The following is a 16,920-nucleotide window of genomic DNA, read 5'->3' on the forward strand; positions in this document are numbered from 1 at the left end:
GGTAGTAAAAGCACTCTCGCTTGCCCTCCCAAGGAACTCAGCTCAGAACTTAACAGTCACAGAAAAATGGGACATGGAGCATCATGTGTCCCAGACTATGGAAGGAGCCCTGTGGAGGGCGACGTTTCAGCAGAGGCTTTGGCGGGAGGGGACTTTCAAGCCTGCAGACTGTTCAGTACCCGCTCTTATTTATGGTTCTTGAGCTGTTTAGCCTGAGTGATAAGCATAGGAGATATAACTCTTAGAAGATACAAGAACATTTGACAAGGAACACCTATGAAGTGCCCCAGCCTTGAGGAAAAAGAGGGAAAGAAACGGGGACTGGAAACCTGGGCAAAGTGCCTGGAGAAAGCACTTGCCTGCACCCCTAGAATGTCAGCTTCCCAAGGGCGGGGATTTTTTTTGTCTGCTTTGCTCACCACTGTGTCTCCAGCAACTAAAATAGTGCCTGACACATAGAAGACACACAATAGATATCTGTTGAATGAATAATGCAAGGGGGTAAACCCCAAACCTGCCACTGCTCACCTCATAGCAGAGTAACCACTTTGCTGGGAACCAGTCCCTGGTTCAGCCCTGCTCTCTGCTGGGTGTCAATCCTCATTCCCTCAGTCAATAAAACTCTACTGGTGACTTCCACGCAACAGGAATGGCAGGTGTTGGGGAGGACATTGTGAATCAGATAGAATCTCTCCCCTCTGGGCACTCCCAGTCGGGGGTGGGGGGAAACAGACAGGAGACAGATGTCATCAGCAGGTGGCTGTGTGGGGAGAGGAAGTGTGTGCATCACAGGGCGGACACAAGTGACAGGGCTGGGTGAGCCCAAGAAGACTGCACCCAGTGCTTGGGAGTAGGACTTTGAGTTCCAGGCAGATCCAGGCTTGAATCCCAGCTCCACCCTGGTCTAACACTGGGCAAGTTACTTAACCTAAGTTTTCATTTCTTATCTACCAAATGGACATGATTTCCTCCTCATAGTTTTGTGTGAGGATGGAAATTGAAATAGTTCCTGTTAACTGCTCAGCCCAGGGCCAGATTCTTCATACATGCTACTGATGGTATTATTATTATTCTTAAGGTATTTAAGAGGAGGTGACATTTGAGCTGGGGCTTAAAGGAGGACAAGAAAAAAAAAAAAAAGAGCAGCTCTAGATGAGAATGAGTGAAGTTATGGTAACTGAGTTTGTCTCTAGAGGGTAGGAGAGCCAGGAGAACTGCATTCATGGCCTCTCTTTGCCCTAGGAAGGAAACAGAAAATATCTGATGAGAAGAGTAGGATGGGGTTTGAGTGGGAAGTGGGAGACATTTGGAATAGCTGCCTTTGGGATGGGAGAGGAACCTAACAGGGAAAAGTATAAGAGTTGATGGGATCTGTCAAAAAATCCAGTTATAAGGCTGAAAATCTAATATTTTAATGGGTCAATCAACAACGTTCTGGCCAGGAGTGAGAACCAAGGAGGCAAATAATGGGGCTGGACTGAAATTGGAGCTGGTCAGGAGGTGCTGGAGAAGGGGACAGGACTAAGAGACAGAGAGAACTCCTGAGTGTGTTGTTTAAAGAGACTGACCAGTGATTCCAGGACCTGGCACAGAGCCTACCATGTAGAAGTCATCCCATAAATATCCACTGAATTCATGAAGGAAGGAAGGAATACATGAAACGAACCTATGTTCTAGTTTAGCAAAGAAAACAATTGAAGACAGATGTAGGAGCCTCTGGTCATTGCCTTCTAAACCTATTTAACTACTGATAAAAGGACCTACTGTATCCTTGACCTCAGGGCAAGCATCATGACTGGCCTACACTGTTTAGAGTAATCCTGTTCTCCTTTGTTTTGGCCAATGAGATATACAGGAACTCTGGACCACAGCCCTTCACAGTCAAAAGACATGGCTTTCTGTCTCTGCCCCTTTCTATCCTGGGCCACTGGTGACAAAATATGACATCTGGAGCTGCAGCAGCCCTGCTGCACCCCAGGGAGATAATCAATGGACAAAAAGCCAACACACTGAGGATGGGAGAGTACAAAAACAGGCAGAGGCCGGGTCTTCAATGGACTGGCTGAGCTGCTGTGCCAGTCCTGTGCCAGTCCTGGAACCACTTAACTCCAGACTTCTTGTTAAGTGAACAGTAAATGCCACTGTGGATTAAGCCATTTGTGGTTTACTCTTTCTTTCAGCTGAACACATCCTAACTGACACAATGGGTAGATCCACCATTTGCACAATTCACATTGTGGTCTATGTGGAAGCACCCCAGGAATTCTACAGAGCGGCCTCTTGTCAACTGCAGAGGGCTGGTAGCCTGGGAAAGGGGTCTGAAGGTCTTGAGGACTTTGCAAAGTGGGTTTCTAGGATGTGAAAAGACAAAAAGACAACACTTCAAGCTCCTAGGTTCCCAGGATGCTCTTCCCAGGGGACTTTACCACCTCCACTCCTGTGTTTCCATCCCTCACTGACCACCTACAGGTTCTAAACCTCAGCCAGCAGGAATTCAGGAAGCCAATCCTCCCAGCCCCCGCCCCTGATCCCTTTGCCTAGAGCCTGGGGTCTTCACTGGTGCTTCTCTTGGAGTCTCCATCCCTTGGCTTTGGGGAGGCACCCCTTTGACATCCTCTTCCACATGGAGAAGGGGAGGTATAGCCCGTGCATAATGAACTCCCCTTAAGGCCAGCAACCTTCTTGTGGATTCTCCTCTTGTGAGGCGGGGGAGTAGGTGGGTCTATGGAAGCAAGATTTGTCCTTGCACCTCCCAGCAAGCTTTGCAGATAGTGGCCACTCCTGCTGGAAGACCCCTGGATTCTCGCAAGATTGAGTAGCTTACTGACTTAACTGCAATTCCAAGCCAACAGGAAAATCCCTCTCTCATCCTGTTACTGCCTTGATTATTCATCCTCTATCCCTGTGGGTATATATTCAAATCCACACTGGCTACGTGTTCAGCCTTTTCTCCCTGCTAGATTGGAAATCTTGCAAGTTGGAGGTGCAACTACACTACAAGTACCTGGAGCCAAATTTATCTTCTATATACATTTGCCTTGGGTCCCTTAATCCTACTTTAGAAAACTGATGCCCTGCTGATCACTGTAGCCCAACTTTTGGACTACTGCTGACTGTGTGTGTGTAGGATGGAAAAGTACTTTTTGATTGTCTTAACTTTATGAAGGACTAAACTCTCCAGAGACCTAGACCAGCCCGGATGAATAATGTGGTTCCAGCAGAAGCAACTGAAATCCTAACCACAGAGTAATTCTCCTAAGAGCTCCCGGATCTCACTCATTCCTTTCCTGTAGCATGTAGAAAGCTACTTTGTTGGCACAGACTGGCTGACCATTGCATCATCGAGACCCAGCACAGTGACGGGCAGCCACTAGGTCCTCAATAAATACATAAAGAATGTATGAATATTGATATCAAGCTTATTTATCAGGGTCAGATTTTGTGGTTAAAATATTAAAATTCCTTGCTTTTCCTAGAGAATATATTAATGACAGCTAATAGTGTTATGGATAGTGCAAGCTTTGACTAAGGTAAAAATTAATTATTTAAGTCCATATAAAGAACTACAAGCAAGTCAAGTAGAGCAGGAACTGAAACGCATCTTAAGGACATTTAAGATGGAGGTCAGTGGCGACCTGGGGGGAGGGCAGTTTCAGCAGATTGGTGAGAGGAAAGGTCAGATCGCTGAGGTCTGAATGAGGAAACAGAAACGGAGAGAATACAGGATAGACATTTCTTTGAAGAAGCTTCGTCGTGAAGAGAGAAAGAGAAGAAGATTTCTTAAAAGTGCATCCAGCATTTTTCTACTACCCACTTTCCCCTCTGCCCCCCTCTCTGGCACCTGAAACAACAGAAATAAAATCAGCTTATCAAAGTACACCCTGAAAAAAGCACCCTGAGCCAAGCTCCTCACATGAACCTCATGTCTAGAGCTTCAAGGGCTAGATGTTTGGCTAGGAGTCATGACTCCAGAACTACTGTGAGAAAGAGGGTGTCTTGGGTGCCTGCTTCAGAGGTGTCTTATTACACATTGTCTGGGCTATTCCTGAGAAACCCCTTCATTGCTTGAAGAAAAGCCTATGGAGTTTCTATAAAATTCATAAACTTACTCTGTTTTTCATTTTAAAATCCAGAGGGATTCCATATGGGAAGGAACAGTTTGGGGATTCCTTCCCAATTGGCCACAGGTGTGCCCTAGTTCCTACCACCCCGCCCTGCCCCCATCTCCCCAGCAACAGGAGTGGAGACATGGGGGAGGATTCTCTCTGGCCTCCCAGCCATCAGTGTGCTGAATATTCTGAGTGTGTCTGCACTTCTGGCTGAAAAGAGGCTGCCAGGTGGGCAGGGATGCCAGGAGTCTGGGCTCTGGTCCTGGGGCAGCAGCATGCCTGCCAGGTGGAAACTTAGCATCTCCTAAGACCAAATACACAGGTACCTCCCAGAAGAAGGGGACGTGAGCACACTTTTGATCCCTCTAAGCCACACCTTCACTGGATTTTTGTATGGCTGTGGGCCATGCAGTTCTGCTTTAGTTCCACAATGAACCAGGCTGAGGGTAGCCCAGATCAGCTGTGTTGACCTGAAGACTTTTTCCCTCCACTTGTTTCACTTCTGTCCTTCAAGCTAAAGTTTCCTGGTCTTTGGATCAATGGCTACCTGTCAGAAGTATGTCTGGCAGTGAAAGCCACTCATAACATCTCCAATTAGAAGTATATATTTTTAAAGTCTCTAGTTGGTTAAATACTAATATGGAAGAGACACAAAGAACACACTGCTAAGTGGACCCTCACTACTGGATATGTGAGATTTAATAGATTCATCATTTAAATCATTAAGTGCTCACCAAAATATGCCAAGTAGTGACAATTATCTTAGCCAGTCACTTTTCCTAATTCTTCCTGTCTGAATCCTTCCTGGAACAGCCCAGCTCTGAGCCTACAGAGTCCTCTGCTGTGACTTCATCCTTGTGCTGAGAGATGGTGTAATAAAGTGGTCTTAAGATGCAGGTAGACCTGGGCTGAGTCCAAGCTCTGACACCCCAGAATAGGTGTCCTTGGAAATCACTCCCCTCTCTGAGGTACAGTTACCTCACAAGGGCAATGGAGATGACAGCATCTAGCTCTAGGCGTCAGCTAGATGAAGTGAGATACCATCCACCAGGCACCTACCACAGTGCCTAGCATTTCAACAAGGGTGCTAAGTGGATGCGATTTCTCTCTAAGATGGAAGGGGCTCAGTCGGAGCTGCTGGACCACACACGAGGTAGGCTCAGGCGCACTTCTGCATTTGTGAGGCAGAGACAGCAGAATGGTACCACATAGGGCAGACGCATGGTTCTTGGATGTGAGCAGCCAGCAGCTCCTCTCTGCTGGATCTCTGTGTGGTTTGCAAAGGGGTGAGACAGACAGCGAGGCTCGGTAGGGGGAGAGTTGCAAGTGCTGTGCCTCTAGCCACTGAAGAAACTACACCTCAATTCGAAAGAACTGTCTGGAATGTAAAAAGGTCAGGAACTTCGGAGGGAAGGCAGTCATGTCATTTTGGAATTTATGCAATTGAAGCAAGGGCAGACTGGGTGGGGTAACGAGGCTTTGGAGACAGACAGAACTAGGCTGGCATCCCAGCATGACCACTTATCAGCAGAAAGCCATGGCAGGCCAGTTTCCTCATAGGGGAGGGTGGATAGTAAGACTCATCTTACAGAATCACTGTGAGATAGTGCAGATGGACACCTCACTCAGAACACCCATCATGATCAGACAACATTAGGTCATGAATCTCTTAGGTCAGGAAAGCAAATGCCAAACACTTTGGAGAGAACATGGCTTAAACCATGGTTTTTACCTAAAAGGAACTATTTCTTCAAAAAAGGAAATCTTGAACATTTTGAACAATCCACATGAACACAAAATGGGGAGCTACATGGGAAGTTCACTCATTAGCTCAGTTGTTGAAAGCCCATGTACCTTAGATGGAAGGAGGTCACCTATCCAGGGAGAAATTGAATAGCCTTCATTTCTGCTTCTTTACCACCACCCCCATCTTCAAGGCAAACTCACCCCCACCTTGCCTCTCCATCCAACTGCCATTCCATCTCTTCTTATCTTGCTCAGTGATGCTTATTCAGCATCTACACTTGCTGTCTACACATCCCACCACTTAGCTCCTCCTCAATCACCTATGATTGGCCACCCCCACTCCAACGAGACTGCCCTTGCCAGTATCACACAGGGACCCTCTAATTGCTTCATTCAGCAACCTCCTCATAATTCTTACCTTCCCTGGCCTGGGTACCATTTCCATTCAGTTTAGAAAACATTTATTTATACCTGCTCTATTTGGGCACAAAAAATGCTATGGCAGCCATGAATGCTAGTCAACCACTTCCTCTTAAAATTCTCTCTCTTTTTTTTTTTTTGGCTTGTATAATACTTTTCTTTCTTCCTCCTATATTGTTTGCTGGCTCATCTTCTCCAGTCACTGTTTTCTGACCTGTACTTGGAAAGACACTGATGAAAGAAACTGAAGATGACACAATCAGATGGAAAGATTTGGATTGGAAGAATTAATATTGTTAAAATGATCATACTACCCAAGACAATCTACAGAGTCAATGCAATCTCTATCAAAATGCCAATGGCATTTTTCACAGAACTAGAACAAATATTTTTAAATTTGTATAGAAACACAAAAGACCCCAAAGAGCCAAAGCAATCTTGAGAAAAACAGAGCTGGAGGAATCATACGTCCTGACTTCAGACTATACTACAAAGCTATAGTAATCTAAACAGTATGGTACTGGCACAAAAACAGACACAAATATCAATGAAAGAGAATAGAGAGCCCAGAAATAAACCCACGCATTTATGGTCAATTAATCCACAACAAATGAGGCAAGAATATACAATGGAGAGAACACAGTATCTTCAATAAGTGATGTTGGGAAAACTGGACAGTTACATGTAAAAGAATGAAATTAGAACATTCTCTAACACCATATTCAAGAATAAACTCAAAATGGATTAAAGACCTAAATGTAGGACTTGAAACCATAAAACTCCTAGAGGAAAACATAGGCAGAACATTCTTTGATATAAATCATAGAAATATTTTTTTATCTGTCTCCTAGAGTAAAGGGAATAAAGGAAAAATAAACAAATGGGACCTAATTAAATGTAAAAGCTTTTGCACAGCAAAGGAAATCATCAACGAAGCCAAAAGACAACCTACTAAATGGGAGAAAATATTTGCAAGTGATATGACCTATAAAGGGTTAATATCCAACATATATAAATGGCTCATACAACTCAACACCAAAAAAATAAGCAACCCAATTTTTTAAATGGGCAGAAGAACTGAATAGACATTTTTCCAAAGAGGAAATGCACATGGCCAACAGGCACATGAAAAAGGTGCTCAGTATTGTTAATCATCAGGGAAATGCAAATCAAAACCACAATGAGCTACCACCTTACACCTGTCAGAATGGCCATCATCAAAAAGAACACAAATAACAAATGTTGGCGAGGATGCAGAGAAAAAGGAACCCTCGTACCCTGTTGGTAGGAAAATGTAAATTGGTGCAGCCACTATGGAAAACAGTATGAAGGTTTCTCAAAAAACTAAAAATAGAACTACAATATGACCCAGCAATTCCACTCCTGGGTATACATCCAAAAAAACCCAAAAACACTAATTCAAAAAGATACGTGTACCCCAGTGTTCATATCAGCATTATACAATTGCCAATATATGGAAGTAACCTAAGTGTTCATCAACAGATGAACGGATAAAGATGTGGTACATATATACACAACGGAATACTACTCAGCCAGAAAAAGAATGAAATTTTGCCATTTGCAACAATATGGATGGACTTCAAGGGCATTATGTTAAATGAAATAAATCAGACAAAGACAAATACTGTATGATATCACTTATATGTGGAATCTAAAAAATACAACAAACTAGTGAATATAACAAAAAAAGAAGTAGACTCACAGATATGGAAAACAAACTAGAGGTTACCAGTGGGGAGAAGGAAGTGGGGGAGGGGCAATATAGCGGTGGGAGAGTAAGAGGTACAAACTATTAGGTATAAAATAAGCTACAAGAATATATTGTATAACATAGGGAATATAGCGAATATTTTATAGTAACTATAAATGGAGTATAACCTTTAAAAATTGTGAATCACTATATTGTACTATATTGTAACTTATATAATACTGTACATCAACTATACTCCCATTTTAAATTTTTTTAAAAAAATAAATAAATGGGGTTCCTTCTTGACTCCCTTCTCATTGCAATTGACAGGCTCTTTCCCAGAGATCTAATGATCAAATCCAGCTCCAATCTCTCTTCTCAGCTATTAATCCTCTTTTCCTGCTTCCAACTGAAATTTTCAATGGAGAGTTACAGGAAGCTCAGATCCCACCTGTGCAAAGCAGACCTGTTTCATATGGCCTGGGAGCTCCCCCCACCCACACTGGACCAGCACCATCAAGTTGCTCCCAGCCTCCCCATCCTTCTTTCTGTCCCTCCTTATCAGCTCCCTCCTGCCCAGGGCTTTCACCTCCTGGGCTCACTGTCTGGAACATGCTTCCTCCCTCTTAATCTGGTCCCTACTGTCCAATCTCTCAGGCCCCCAAATCATCCATTACATTGTTAGAAATGCAGATTTCTTGCAACCCACCTCGGATATCCCGAATCAGAATCTTGGGGGAAATGTCCTGGAATTGTACATTTTTATGAAGCTCCCAAGTGTTTATGATGCACTCTCAAGTTGAGGGTCAAGTTGAGAAGGGCCAAAGAAAGAGAGGATATATTCTAGACACATTACAAGCGATAGTTGGCAGGATTTAATGATCATCTGGATATGGAACGTGAGGCAGAAGGAAGAAAGAAGAACCCTTTGGAATTTGAAACCCGGAGAATGAAGTACCAGTAAGTGAACTATAGGAGCCCTGAACAGATTTTTGTGGGTAAGGTATTTCACTCCACTGTTACAGCTTCAGTTTAACATGCTAAGGAGACCCCAACAGGAAATGAATAAATGCATTGCTGAGGTCTTTTCTGAAATTCATTATTTGCTTAAATTCAAAACTAGCTTTTATTCTTTTCCTCTACCTAATGTTGAAACCCAAGTTGGAAACCCAAATGAAGGGATAATACAAATGATTTTGAAGTAGATGGGTCTGTGTCAGTGTTGACTAACGAAAGGGAAAAGTATTTGGAGTTAAATTAAAGCATGAGCTGAAAAAGAAGCTGCTTAATTAGAGAAGGAGATGTGCTGATACATTTGAGCTCTATTTTCTAAAACAATTATCCTAATTTACGTTTTTGAATTGCAAAGGAAATAGTTACTCCTGAACTCCCACCTTCCACTTGCCAAAAATATTTAAGCCTTCTTGGAGAGTCTTTTGAAAATGGTCTCTTTTATTGGCACAGTTGTTTATTTGTATTTTAAAATACAATGACAATGTATTCAGTTCTCCACAGAATCGATGCTGTGATCATTGACATGCAAGATTAAGTTAATGAGAGAAAAAGTGTTTCCTAATTGTTCAAACTGTAAAGTTAATTCACTGAAATTCATATTAGTTGTCTTAACATGGCCTAGCAATGTAGAAAATTATAACTCAATCCAAGTTTTGCAGTTCCTAAAGAGAATTAGGGATGAACAAATAGTAACTGAACCGCTGACAATTAGAGATAATTCTATTGTACATAAGGAGCCAATGTAGAGTGTTTTATATTAACATTTGTATTTCAGGACCCATACGTTTATAGATATGAAAGTATTTAAATTTGCTGTCACATTCCTTTATGGCCTTAAATCAGCAAAGCCCCATTTTCTGCCATGACTGGAACCAAATGTTATTTTCTAAAGAAAAGAGCTGCGGGATCAGGGAAGTGTCAGGCAATTCATCAGGAGGAAGGAGGACAAGATGCCAAGACAAGCCCTTGATGCGTTAGGGCATATTAGATACTTAACCCATTCCATAAAATAGAAAGGCTTTTTTTTTTTTTTAATGGAGAAAACATCTCTGAAGTCAGGCTTTCTTCTCAGTATAAAGAGCATTTGGGGTCCTAAATTATAATTTAACAGCTAGAGATAGAATGACCTTTAGAGCTAGTGATCTAATGCAGCACCTTCCTTTGCAGATGAGAGTGTGGGATGGGGAGCCCTGAAACCTGGTCAATGGCAGAGCTAGGAGCACTTCCCAGGCTCCCAGGTCCCTCCCTGAGGTGAGGCCACCACCTGGAGCCTTCCACATCTGTGCATACTTTTAAACTAAACAAAAGCACTGTTTCTAATTCACCAGGTTTCTAATGGACACCACCATAATTGACTTTACCATGTGCCCAAATTCTGGAATAAAATATAGATGGGACATTACACTCAATCTAAAATTAATGTTTTTACTATGGAGAACAGTATGAAGGTTCCTTACACAAGTAAAAATAGAGCTACCATATAATACATGCACCCCAGTGTTCATTGCAGCACTGTTTACAATAGCCAAGACATGGAAGCAACCTAAATGTCCATTGACAGAGGAATGGATAAGGAAGATGTGGTACATATATACAATGGAATATTACTCAGCCATAAAAAAGAATGAATTAATGCTATTTGCAGCAACATGGATGGACCTAGAGATTGCCATACTGAGTGAAGTAAGTCAGACATAGAAACAGAAATATCGCTTATATGATACATCACTTATATGTGGAATCTAAAAAGAAATGATACAAGTGAACTTATTTACAAAACAGAAACAGACTCACAGACTTAGAGAATGAACTTATGGTTACCAGGGGGATGAGTGGGGGAGAGGGATAGTTAGGGAGTTTGGGATTGACATGTACACACTATATTTAAAATGGATAACCAACAAGGACCTACTGTATAGCACAGGAAACCCTGCTCAATGTTCTGTAACAACCTAAATGGGAAAAGAATTTGAAAAACAATAGATACAGGTACATGTATAATTGAATCACTTTGCTATACACCTGAAACTAACACAACACTGTTAATCAACTATACTCCAATATAAAATAAAAAGTTTTTTAAAAATAAAATAAAACTAATGTTTTTAAGTTAAAACAATTATCTCAGTATGGAGCAATTTTCATTTGGAAAATTTCTGTTGTGTATGTGGGTGTGGGTATATGGTGTCGTCATAACAGAGGTTTTGTTCAATTCAGTAAAGAAATATGAAGGACCTGCTGGGTGTAGGTCCCATTTTAGAGATAATGGAAGAAGGCAGAGGAATGTTATGGAACCAGCCTTCAAGGAGCACAACGTCTAACCAGAAGACAGACAACCAAATACATAACACAGTGGGTTAAGTATAGGATAGAGGGGGATGGTGTGCTGGAGCCAGCTGGCAAGAGCCTTCTTGTTAGCAAGTACGCATCTTGTCCCAGCTCAGCTTTCAGCATCTTCACATTGATAGCCTGAAACTGACCAATGCTATAAAATCAGGGTTCTGGAGAGCCCATGGTTAAACACTTATCACTGCAACACTGGATAGAAGGTATCACAGAAAAGATGTGTTTTGGAGGATGAATAGGAATTTGAGGGAGATCCTTGGGTGAAAGAGGGTCAGGGGGAAGAAAAAAGTAGTCCAGCCAGAAGAAATACATATATAGGGGCATCGCTTGTTTAGGAAATATTGATACAAGTGGGTCAGTGGCTCTCAAACCTTAATGTGCACCAGTTTCACCTGTAGAGCATGTTCAAACAACTTGTTGCTGGGCTCTGACCCCAGAATTTCTGATTTAATAAACCTGAGGTAAGGCCCAAAGATTTGCATTTCTAACCAGTTCTCAGGCAATGTTAATGCTGCTGGTCCAGAACAGAGGCAGATGATGGAACACCCTGCGCACGCAAAAAAAACTTGGATTTTTCTCTAGTTCTTCACCTGTCAAAATGCGATCTGGGGGCAGCAGCATCAGCATTAACTGCGAGCTTGTTCTAAAGGCAGATTCTCAGGCCACCATTTCAGACCTGTTGAACCAGAATCTTCAGTATAACAAAATCATATTGATTCATATGCATATAAATTCGATAAGCACTGCTCTACATAGCCCACTGATTCTCAATCCTGGCCCTAAATTGAATCACTTGGGGAGCTTTCCAAAAATACTTATGCCCAGGGCTTCCCTGGTGGCGCAGTGGTTGAGAGTCCGCCTGCCAATGCAGGGGACACGGGTTCGTGTCCTGGTCCGGGAAGATCCCACATGCTGCGGAGCGGCTGGGCCCGTGAGCCCTGGCCGCTGAGCCTGCGCGTCCAGAGCCTGTGCTCCGCAACGGGAGAGGCCACAACAGTGAGAGGCCCGCGTACCGCAAAAAAAAAAAAAAACTTATGCCCAGGCCCTACCTCCAGAGACTTTGATCTAATTGATTTAGGATCTGGTCTGGGCACGGGTATCGTTTAAAAGCTCCCTAGGGTATTCTAATGTGCAGCCATGGCTGTGAACCAATGCTCTAGCCATAACCCTCAGGTGGGAGAAGGGTTCCTTGTCAGGGCAGCTGTTGTGAATATTCCATGATGAAAGTTTGAAAGAGCAGCCAAAAGGTGCAAAGTCATCACTAACTGCTGAGAATGTAACTGGGGAAGGGACAGACAGGTCACCCTCTTTCATGCCTCTCCCTACTCGCCCCACAAACCTCAGTCTCTTTTTCACTCCTCTCTTCCTTTTGCTGAGCTTTGACCTATTCTGTCTTCCTTCCTCTTTCTTACTCCCTTAACGATATATAATATTAATTAACATAAAAAAATGAGCATATCATTTCAGTATGCAAAGTGCTTTAACATATATAATCTCATTAGATGATATGAAAAGGAGAGTGTTTTAAAACCGTAGTCTTTATCTAATAAGGTTGCCTGGCCTTGATCTGTCGTTTAAATAACAGGTGAATTGAATGGTTTGGATTTTACTCTCTCTAAAACGAATACTAACTATAAATTGAAATGCTTTGTATTTGCATATGGCCCTTGACTGACACACCCCCCCACACACACACCCCTTAGAACTTGACCCTAAACAGGGAAGTGAGTTTCTCACCTTATTGCATGGGACACACCTATGCAGCGTGTATTCTGAGAGCACACTTAGCATGTACATATTAGATTCTGTAGTCTTCTCGGACAGTTTGGCCATTCCAAACGGCTTTGCCATCTAATAAAAGCCATTAGCTCTGAACTTCAAAAGCATTAGGCTAAGTGAAAGAAGCCAGACATTAAAGACCACCTATTGTAAAATTCTATTTGTATGAAATGCCTAGAAAAGGCAAATCTATAGAGACAGGAGGTAAATTAGCAGTTACCTGGGGGCTGGCAGGGGTGGGGGCAGAAGTAACTGCAAAAGAGCATTGAGGGGTTTTTTTTGGGGAGAGGGGGTGGCAATAGAAATGTTCTAAAATTAGATCACGGCTACAGTTGCACAATTCTATAAATATACCCAAAACTACTGAACTGTCCTGGCAAAATGGATGAATTCCACGATATGTAAATTATACTTCAATAAAGCTACTTAAAAAAAAAACAACAAAGCATTAGCATTAAGTATTTCTCCACCTTAAAATAAGTTTTTCCACCCTCATCCTCCTCTAATACTATTCAGTGAAGAGGAGGGAGCAAAACGGTTTTAATGCAGACTAACTGATTTAAGAAAAAATATATATTTACATTGCCCACTGTTTGATAGCATTTTTATTTGCCTCAAAGTACTGTTAGGCTTGGCACGGCAAGGAAAGGACGGGAAAGACAAAAAGGAGGAAAGTTTAAAAAGAAAAGAAATAAAAGCTATGTTACGTTGTTAAAAATAGCTGTCTGGGAAGCTTCTGGCCGGCAGGGGAAAGCAGAGCTGCGGGAAAGGGTTAACCCCGCGGGCGCCGACATCTGGCAGGAGCGAGGGCGTTGGCAGAGCCTGGTCCGCCCGTACCAGTCTGTACAGGGGAGCTGTCCCGCCCGCTGATTTATCATCCCCTAATGTCACGGGGATGGGATGTTGAAATTGCGGCTAGAATGTGAAATACGAAAAACATGAAGATTATGATTTAGCGTCTGGGGAAGATCAGCGTTAGCCTTTGGAGAACAGCTCGTAAATGGGAGACATCCTTGGCAATCGCCTGTGGTTTTCAAGACTCCAACTCTCAAGGAAAGCAAGCTCAGGAATTGGGCCGCCGGAGTGTGCTTCTGTTAGAGCAGACAGAGGCAGAGATGGAATTAAGAACAAAGCCACTTTTGTGCCGACATGGAGATGGTGCCGGTGCTCACCAGGAGAACCAAAGTAAATTTTAATTAAACAGAGACCTGATGTTGAAGGATAAATAAGACAATGTGGGGTGTAAACAGCTTAAATCGGTGATTTGAATGACACCTGCGGGTGTCTAGACATGAGGTGCATCCCGATAATTTGTAGTCTCAGAAAAGATACAGATGAGTAGGACGATATCCCCAAATTTTGCTCATTAAAAGTAATAATAGCTTGAATTTTTAGGAGGTGCTAAATAAGAGAACTGAGTAGGGAAATGATGTTAACAGCTATCCATGGAGGAAAGGGTAAGTTAGCAAAAGAAATACAAAACCACATGTGTGTAAATCTTGTATCAAAGATATGGAGAAACACTACTTTCTGTGATTTCTTTTTCCCCGACTAGATTGTAGATACTGTGTTGGAGCTTTTTTGCATTTCCACATGTCAGCACGCCCCCGTTTACAGGGGAAAATGCAGTTTCCACATTGTTTGTTGTTATAGAAATGAGCGTTGACAAGCGTTCCCTCAATGCTTACCGTGTGTTTTAATTACTTCCTGTCATATCGAATGCATCCACAATATGGATTTTAAGAATTTGCCTCAAGACATGGGTGTGCTACACTGAAAGTTAAACAGGAGAGTCTGACTACTAAGTCTTGAATATGCATTCATTTGTTCATTCATTTATTCATTCATCCAGAAAAAGCACAGCCACAGGCACCGTACAAAATGGCAAGTTGGACCCTGCCTTCATAAAGCACCCAGTCTGCCCAACGGAATCACATGGAAAACTCTGTGTGTATTGGGGGCGGGGCGGGGGTTGTACTGAATCCATTTTGCAATAATAGATAGAAAAAATAAATAATGATTTAGAGGAGTGGGATAGGGAGGGTGGGAGACAGGGAGACGCAAGAGGGAAGAGATATGGGGAGATATATATATATATATAGCTGATTCACTTTGTTATAAAGCAGAAACTAACACACCATTGTAAAGCAATTATACTCCAATAAAGATGTTTAAAAAAATAAATAAGGATTTAAGGAGTTCTTTTTCTGTCTGGCAATATTGGGACATAGCCCAGAAATCAGTACTTCAGATAAATGAGGATAATCTCTCTTCAGAACCAATTAAAAATTATAAAAGAATTTTTGCTAGGAATCACCCTAAAATATAGAGCTCTCTCCCCTGCCTGCCTTGATCTCATTTGGTCATGCTGACCCTAAATTACAGTTACCTTGGCACAGAGAGGCAGGAGCCTGGGAGTTTCTTCTTTGTTTGTTAATTTCCTATCACAGTTTTACTTTTTTATTCCTGTGTGACTTGGGGCAGGCTTGTTAATTGTGCTTCTTCCTCTGTAAAAGGAGGGGTGGATGTCACTAGATGTTCTTTTTTTTTCTTAAGGAATTTATTTATTTAATTGTCGCACCATGCACGGCATGCAGGATCTTAGTTCCCCAACCAGGAATCGAACCCGTGCCCCCTGCAGTAGAACCGCAGAGTCTTAACCACTGGACCACCAGGGAAGTCCTTTTTTTTTTTTTTTTTTTTTTTTAAACATGGGTTTTCGCTTTTTTTTTTAAGAATTTATTTAATTGGCTGCACTGTGCATGGCATGTGGGATCTTAGTCTCCCAACCAGGGATCGAACCCACGCCCTCTGCATTGGAAGCACGGAGTCTTAACCACTGGACTGCCAGGGAAGTCCTGAGGTTGCTTTAAATCTTACCTCTAGATGAATGGAGTATAACTGTACATTCACACACCTACCAACTGTGCTACTATTTCTAAGGCAGAGTGAAATTTCCGCTAGCATGCCTTCCCAAATTTCTAGAACACTGTCACAAAATACATTGTACTTTGCATCAATCCAAGTTCATTTTATTCTTAAAACTGGTATCAAGGCATTCAGCAAACATTTACTGAGAAGGTACCTGTTCTGTTCCAGGCCCTAAGCGGGTTGCTGGAAATAGAGTGGAAAAGCCTGTCCCCACCAGGGTTAGTCCCTCCAGTACAGGAAGCTTGGCCGGGAGAATGTCAGAAGTGAGCCCTGAACAGCCTGCCGGCCTCATGACACTCCTCCTGGATCTGTATGTTTTGCCCTAGCTAAAGAGCTAAAAACACAGATGAAATCCCACCACCCTTTCTATGAAAAAGAAAGAAAACAGGGTTGATATTGCTCCTGTTCATACCCTCTCGAGATATTTTACAAAGGGTTGCTATTATTTTTCTATTGTAAATGCAATCCATGCTTCTTATAGAAAACTGGAAAAATACAACAAAGTAGAAAAAAGGAAAACCAATCAGCATTCGTTGCCCCACTTTAGAGTCAACCACTGGCAACTTTTTGGCCTAGTTCCTTAAGGTTTACAGTCAACAAATAGTTATTGAGACCCTATGCCAGGCACTGTGCTGAGTGCTAGGAATGGGAAAAGCGTGACCCGTTCACCCTCACAGAACTCACAGCCTAGGGAGAGAGACCCTGGAAGTGTGATGACCCGGAAGTACACACTGGAGGGACTTGACCTCAGGGCGCTTCCTCAGACTCTGGGTGTAGGAAAAGGTTTCCAAAGGAAGAGATATTTGAGACCTGAAGAATCAAGAGGAGTCATCCAGGAAAGGGGAGAGGTGGCAATGGGAGGAA

This window comes from Delphinus delphis, chromosome 2, assembly GCF_949987515.2.
Source record: "Delphinus delphis chromosome 2, mDelDel1.2, whole genome shotgun sequence".
NCBI classification, from domain to species: domain Eukaryota; kingdom Metazoa; phylum Chordata; class Mammalia; order Artiodactyla; family Delphinidae; genus Delphinus; species Delphinus delphis.